Consider the following 8,454-nt stretch of genomic DNA (forward strand, 5'->3'; position numbering starts at 1 on the left):
TTTGTTATTAATTATATCTTCAACAAGCCTACACAGTTCTTGTGGTGTCAGCACCGAGTATCCATGGCAACAACCGGTTGGTCCCAGATCTCAGGGATGTACACACACACACACACACACACACACACACACACACACACACTCTGCTGCCTGACAAAACTGTGCCTAGCCGCAAAGATGCTCGACTGACAAGATGGATAACTCAACTGTAGAACAAATGAATGTAAAATAAGTCCTACCCCCCATGAGTATTTAGTTTTAAGCCCGACAAGCGTCTTCTCCTCATGGTCTCCAGAAATGTAACAATATTCACAGCCATTATTAGAGTGACCTAATTGAAAACAGAAAAAAAAGCCTGTTGTTAAATCCAAACATTGCACCAAGTGAAATAGGATTAAAAAACAAGATAGTGACTACAATCTGTCCCTCAGTAGGCAGAAGTGAATTTGAACTGAAGCACTAAAATGTATCATTGTGTAACCACATTTCAGAGCGAAATATATTGCTTTTGTGACTACCAACATTTTTGACAGATATTTATAGCTAGGAAAAAGCTATAAAGTTTAGGAACCAATTGGTTATACTTACGTTATTCTCTATTTATTTATGTTGACAACTGGCATCTTTTATGTGACTTGATTGGATTTCATTTTATGTTTATATCATGTTTTATGTACATCTTCTTTTGTTATGTATTATATACACAACTCAATAAAAGTTGGGGGGAAATATTGTACTTTTGACACCACCACATGTATGACAGCTAGGCTTACCTAGCAAAATGGTATTTAAATTAAAAACGTAATATGATTTTATAAAATATACATTATTACAGATTAAATAAAAAGCAATATATAAAGTTTCTTAGCTCTACCTAAACTAAATACAATTGGCTATAACATCCAATGCTACTCACACATCTATCTGTATCTACAATAATCCAAAAATATGAAACTTTTCAGCAGAAGTACTTTTTGTACATTTTACAAATAAAATGTTGCTTTTTACTTAAAATCTTGAGTAATGAATGATAATGAAAAGCTGTAAAACGACTTGTGTGCCCCCCTAGGAGCTTCTCAAATAACCAATTGCCTCAAATGATGTAACTTGAGTCAACGTCGGTTAGGTGTTTTTATGTTTTATTCCTACAGAATGCACGGTGAAAGGATAAGATGTGTTTTGTCAGTATAGTACTATTTTATAAAACATTCTTTATTGTTTAAGTGTCTGATACTCGATAATACAAAATACGTACAAAAAATTACAAGTAGGCATAATGATATCACATTATATGATATAGTCAGACACTGTATTTCAAATCAAGCCTAACGAATAATGAGTTCAAACTGGCTTTACTCACTTGAAATGCCACTCGTATTTTATATATGTGTGTATTGTAAGGTAACATTGAATGTTTGGAAAGGTGCCCTCAAATAAAATGTATTATTGTGTCTGTGCCTTTCTCACACTGTTAATGTTCTTTTTTCCCCCGACAAGGTTAACCCTGGTGTCAATAGGGAAGATCTGCACGGTTTCTCTACAGCCCATGTTGAGCAGAACAGGTGGTGCAGCTGCCTGGTTTTGCACGCCCACTATAACTTTGTCCAGGGTGGTCGTACTCCACCAAAATCACACTGGTGTTTGCTGTCCCCCTCTAGTTTGTGCACACAAAATCATTTTACTCTGGGCTCAGCAGGTGAACAACTAAAGAGGGGCTTCCACGTGTGACAGACCAGGCGTTGGTGCTGCCGGATTTGGAACCCCCACTTAAACTTTTTCCTGGATAGTCGTACTGTCATGGATCGATACTAGATTGAAAGATACAGGACTCGTATGGACAGGGCCGGTTCTAGACAATTTGCTGCCCTAGGCGAGATTTTAGCTGTCCTATAGTATACATTGAAATTTCAAACCGGTTTATCCCAATAATTATAAAGGAGTGCCTTGGAAATATTTGTTTACATAAATTGTGATCAAAACGTTTGGGACCCACTGAGATAACTTAAAGTTAACTAGCTAACACTCTAAGAGTCCTTTACCTCACTGAGCCTCTCAGTCTGACTATGCCACAAACCGGCCCTGGTTGACAGCATGGAGTTGCGTTATGAGAAATGTAGGATGATAATGTAGGATTCAATGTTGGACCTTGGCTCATCATTATTCTTTTTTGTAATCAATTAACTCTGTCACTACTATGGATTTCCAGCATAAAGATATCATGTGTAAAACTTTACTTTACAGCTACTTATGAAGCAGTTTGACCCTTTTCATGGCCAAATATGCAGCCTATCAGAGTAGAGAATGTTATTAGAGAAAAAGTGCTTCTATCAGCAGCAGGATATTTGCTAAACCATTTTGAAAAATGTTTTAGGATTTATGAAGTCCTCCAGTGTGTCCCCAGCATGACAGGCAGACAGTCGGATCGATACGGACAGCCCTGGGACTTTGAGTCCCTTGTTCTCCAGCAGAAACACGGCTCCACAAAGAGGGGCCGCAGCCCTCGGAGCAGTGCTTGCTCAGCAGCTCTCCGTCTGACCGGGGTCCGGGGACCCGCTCCATAATGGGCTTTTAATTGGGGACTGGCAAGCATGGTGCAGGGCCAGCTTTCACAACACATGTTCCATGGTTAGAGTCAGTGTGTAATAAATGGGATTTATGACAGGGTTGTCACAGAGGGAGTGATATAGGGCCACACACAGATGTGGAGATCTGTTCTTTAGCAGATATTCAAATTAGGGCACAGCCAAACATTTCCTGGTTTAATTGTTTTTTTACATTTGATGTTTTATAGTTGGCAGACAGGGGGGGAAGACACAAACTGAAATCTAGACTGTTATGTAACCAGGACATGCTGTTAACTAGGATCACATTTAGAGCTGGACGGTAACTGGATGAGCAGTCAGATAATCAGTCGAGTGAAACAGTGAGTATAAGGCTCCATCTGGACAACATTATAAATCATCACATTTCACAGACAGACTTCCTAATTGAGCTTGGACTGCATTGGATATCATTACAGTTGCAATAAAGGCATTATTAGTGACATAAATGGTGCGCTGATCATTACAATAAACTGTCTTTCGACACCGATAAGATTTAATCATATCTTCACTGTCCTGGTGTCATGCATTGGTAATCAAATGCTTAAGCCTTGAAAAGAAAATGTAACAATAATAAATACAATGTATTTAATTAAATGTAATGCATTGAAGGTTTGGATGTTACTTGTATTGGGGTTTGGAATGAGCAAGTTGAGCTATTAACAAATTCTAGTAAGACTATGAATTGTGTGTTAAATAGTAGGGATGTAACGATATATAGAATATCGCGATAAATAAATGTCTCAACACCGTCGTGAGAATGACGAAATCTACCGCGATTTTTTTCAATTTTGTTTCAATTTTTTTAATTTAAACCTTTATTCAACCAGATGGTCCCATTGAGATCATCGATCTCTTTTTTAAGGGAGACCTGTCCAACATGGCAGCAAGTAGGTTACAACACGAACATAAAACAACAGATAACACAAAAGGGCATCGTATTTAGAGGGCTACGTGTACATACATTTTGAAGTGGTGGAGAGACAATGCACAGTTTTACCCACTGCTGTCACCCATGGCCAAAGCATATCTCTCTGTCCCAGCAGCATCAGTACCAAGCAAGAGAGTTTTTTCCACAGCAGGGGATATTTTGTAAACGCCCAAACATCCCAGCTTCTACCTGGAAATTTGGACATGCTCATATTCCTAAAAGATAACCTTGATGATGCTGAGTGAGTGAGTTAGTGAGTTAGAGTTGAGTTACTTGAAAAACTAAAGTGAAACTTGATTTATTCTATTGCAGGGTCTGATTATTATATTGTTGACACTTTAAAATACTACTATCCTACTAAAATGCTGTACAAATCAGATTTATTATTTAATAAATTTTAAAAAATTACGATGTTATCGTATCGTGAGTTTTTGGTATCGTTACATCCCTATTAAATAGGGCTTGATAATGTGGCAAATAAAAAAGGTGAAACTAGCAAAAAGAAAATAGTAACGTTTTCGGGAATTTGTATATAGTAGAAGTTAGCAGTTATCACTCTTGTACAATATTAAACTAACCAGCATGTATATTTACAAAAGCATTTATTATATGGGTAATGATGTGTATGATCTGACAAAGAAGATTTATGTGGAGCGGCAGCTGTGAATCCCTGTATGTGTTGGTATGCTTACTGTAAAGGCTGAGTCACCATTATTGTGAGATACTAACATGTATCTTATAATGGTGCTAAGAAGATGGTTAGAGGGTTCACAATACTAACACATGAACTGATTGATGTAACAAAGCCACCTAATGTTACATATAGTCGCTGTGGGGGAATAAAGGAGAAACAATGTGACATACAAGAATAATCCCGATCCACTCGTAGCGTTTTTCCATGTTTTCCTCCACAAACATACAATTGGTATGAGTGATTTCTTTATAAAATTCAGCAGGTGAGTCAGAGTGTGGTCAATATAAAAGATCACTCTCATTCTGCCAACTTTTGCTAAAAAGGGCTGACAGGGTTGAGAGAGTTATTAGTGGGTTTTTACAACGTAAAGCATCATGGGAGTATAAGGCTGTTAAGTCTCTTGAGAGTCACAGATGACAGTAGGCATGTCAAAGTGCTCTTTTGTGGTGTAAGGACTCCTCTAGTTAACACTACTACCATATACACGATATTCATAACATACCGCTAAAAGTTAATGTAGGAACAAACTCTTTGTGTTTTTTGTTTATTCACTGTTTACCCTTCAGAGTCTTTTGTTCATTTCCCTTCTATGAAAAAGCAGCAGAGTGATGGCTCTGCTGTCCCTGAGGATCCTCCCTCTAACACATAGCCTCCTGGAGACACTCGACCTTTTTAAATATTAACATTCCCCCTCTTTTTGTTTTATTCACCAAGCTCTCCTCACATTGTGGGAGTAAAAATAATAAATAGATAAATATGTGTGATAATAATAATAATAATTCCTTACATTTATTATAGCGCTTTTCCAGATGCTCAAAGTGCTTTACAAATACACATTACACACATATGAATACAAATACATAATATATAATAATATAAATACAATACCCACAAGAGCAAATTCAGGTGAAGTGTCTTGCCCAAGGACATAACAGCTTTACAGACGCAGCGGCAGGTTTCGAACTGGTGTTCCCCAATGCCCCCGATCTGATGATCCACGCACATCCCACTGCGCCACTCCGCCCATCTTTACACCTCAAAGTCATCAAGGCCGTTTACAAGTACACATTACACACATATCATACATGTAACAGTCATGTACTGTGGATAGTACCCTGTTGAGGTCTCCATATTAGGTTGAATACTTAAAACGAAAGTGAATTATAATCAAATATAATCATGATATTCTTGTATAACCCAAAATGAAAATGCTTCATATTTTATGATTTTTTATATTTACAGTATAAACAAATTGGTTTGTTGAGTGTGTGTTTATGAGGTGTCCCTGATAAGAGAGGAGAGACAGTTTCTTCTCACAGCAGTACACAGGGAGGGGGGCTCCTGACTTAAGGAGAAATAGACTGAGGCCCCAAAAAGGTGGTTATGTCATAGCCGAGAATAATATTTTCCAGTCCTGCACACTAGAGGTCATGACCTTTTTACACAAACATGGGAAGGTGTGTCTTATGCCATAGCCATAGAATATGTCTGGTCATGTCCAGTCCTGTACATCAGAGGCCATGCCCAGTTTCCACAAATATGGGTATGGAGGAGGTGTCTTTAGCTTTTTCTGTCCTGTTTTTGAGCATAAAGACACTGGCAGAGAGACCACCGGTCGTTTATGAGGAGATGCCTCTAAATTCTATCGGGAGATTTAAATATTACAACGGAATTGGGCAGTTGAAGTTACAATATACTGTAATAAATGTAAAACTGTGAATTAGGGTTGCATATTAGAACATGACCACAGCATGATATGTTTTGTAGGATTGTCATGTTGTAACGAGAGAAGGTAGAAACCCTGAATAAGTGTGGACCAATTTTTCTTCAAATAAACTGATCCCACCTTGTGGATTGGAACAACTTAAAATACATCTGCGCTCTCCTCTCCTGCTTAAAATGTAAGATTGCACACTGCCACACTCACACTTAGGTAGGGCCACACCTCATTACTGATATCAAAATCCTTCGGGATCGCTCAAACAGATTTAGCGGGTCGTCTGAATTGAAACAGCAGTTAATTGAACCTGGTTCTTCAGGAGTTAATAGAGGTGAGATCTTGCTGACGTTGGTGGATCTGAGCCAAGCAGTAAACTTACATAGACTCAATAACTTCTGTTAGGTCAATTAGTAGGTCTGAGTAATTTGCCGATATAAATGATCAGCCCTCCAGACTCCTACACAAGTGTGGATGAGGCTTCCCCTCTACGATCTATCCAGGAGACACGTCTTACACCCAGCTCCCTTCCTCTGTGTGGGGGGTCGGCGTTGGAGAGAAAGAAGTTGCCTCCTCTCCACCTGAAGATTTCCTAAACATCAGCTGTGCAGACTCTGGCTGTGAGGATCCGACCCAGAGCCCAGAGTGCAGTTTACCAAACAGTCCTGTGGAGGACATCCCACCACCGTGTTACTGTAATGATTACTGCATTCTCAACAAAACAGCAGAAGGCTTTGCTCCTGTTTTAGTATCCAGATGAAGCAGCAAATTGTTGATTCCCTGCAAGAAGATGAGAGTTAAAAGTACAAAATGCTCCTGTCAGTTGGTTCATCCAAATGTGTCTGACTATAATGGCTTTATATTGCATTGCAGGAAAATAAATCAGTCTTGATGCTTGTGTGCCCGCATACACACGTTTGACTTGTCCCAGATAGCACTTTTTATTTTGCAAGTATGTGTGTGTTTTGTGGTTTGAATTTCCTGCATCATAGATGAACCAGTTGGATTGTATTGTTGTATACACTCCCTCTGCTTTGGCTTCCCATAGAACTAGAACTTCAAAAAACACGGTTTTCCAGTCGAAACGGTAAAAAAGTGAGTACCAGTAAAATCGTGTGAAGAATACTCTGAACGACAAAAACAAAAACCATTTTGTACCAAGTGATAGAAGTCAATCCGACTCTAAGAAGGGCAATTAGACACGATGTGTAATTAATCAAAGTAATTTACCGGAATTCTTCCGGGACTCTGTGATCAGAGTTTTTTTTGCAACCCGCCGGGGGAACCAACCCCCCCGGAGGTCCCGAATTGTCCCAAAACCAGGAAAGGGCACCACATTTGTTCAACATTGCGATGTCTTCACAGAAATCAATTGCCAACTTAACGTTGTGTTGTCGATTAGTCAAACAGAAGGACACAGCACCATGAAGAAGCCGTGTAGCCGTCAGTATTTGTTATAACCATAATTAACCTATTAACCTTAGTAACCAATTTTATTCCCATGTTGAAGGGTACACAAGAACGTAAGTGTACGAAGGTTTGTTAGTTTGTATTATTGAGCTTAATTCCAGTGGGAGGTCGCTTAGTAGTTTTCTGTACTATGTTCGGTGGAGGTCTTTATGACTATCTGACTTAACTTTCTAATAAATAACTCGGAGGAACCCCTTTGTTGCCAGAGCACTCGTAAATATAGGGAGTTTTTGCATGAATGACAGTTTTACTTAACACAATCAAATAAGAGTAAAGCCCAAAAATTTTAGAAAGAAATTATTCGACTTCTATTTCAATTTTAGTGTCCCGTTTTTCTTTTATGAAAAACGATAAAACAAAAACAAATTTCAGTCGACAAGTTTGGTGCGGTGTAAGTCTCAGCAATGTAAAGACGGCCAGTCATAACGATATACGACCACTTCAAACGGTNGCTGTCCTATAGTATACATTGAAATTTCAAACCGGTTTATCCCAATAATTATAAAGGAGTGCCTTGGAAATATTTGTTTACATAAATTGTGATCAAAACGTTTGAGACCCATCGAGATAACTTAAACTAAAGTTAACTATCTAAACCATCAGAGTCCTTTACCTCACTGAGCCTCTTAGCCTCCACCCTTGTTGTAGAAACATCATCTTCTTATATCCATTAGCGCAGCTAGCACCAGATGCTAATAACAACAGCGCCGGTACCGGTGCGCCCTCTCTCGCTCCCACGCTCACTCGCACTTCGGCTGTGAGCGCCTGATAAGCCAACATCCCCCATTTTCATCACTTACACCGCCCATCGTACAGGGCAAAGGAAAAGTGTAACCGGGGTGAAAAGGGTGTTACATTTACTTAATTATGAATGTTGTTACATCAAGGCTGAACATGTTTTCCCTCCCAGAGCCCCCCAGATATGGCTAGGCGAACATCTATATGCTAAGGACCGGCCCTGCGTATGGACATTGTTTTATCGTCTGGATGGAACACACGTCCGAACAAAGTTCTCCCGTTCCCCATCTCTCAGTGGCTTAAG

The sequence above is a fragment of the Notothenia coriiceps genome, unplaced genomic scaffold (assembly GCF_000735185.1).
Source record: "Notothenia coriiceps isolate Sejong01 unplaced genomic scaffold, NC01 NC01_scaffold00011180, whole genome shotgun sequence".
NCBI lineage: Eukaryota > Metazoa > Chordata > Actinopteri > Perciformes > Nototheniidae > Notothenia > Notothenia coriiceps.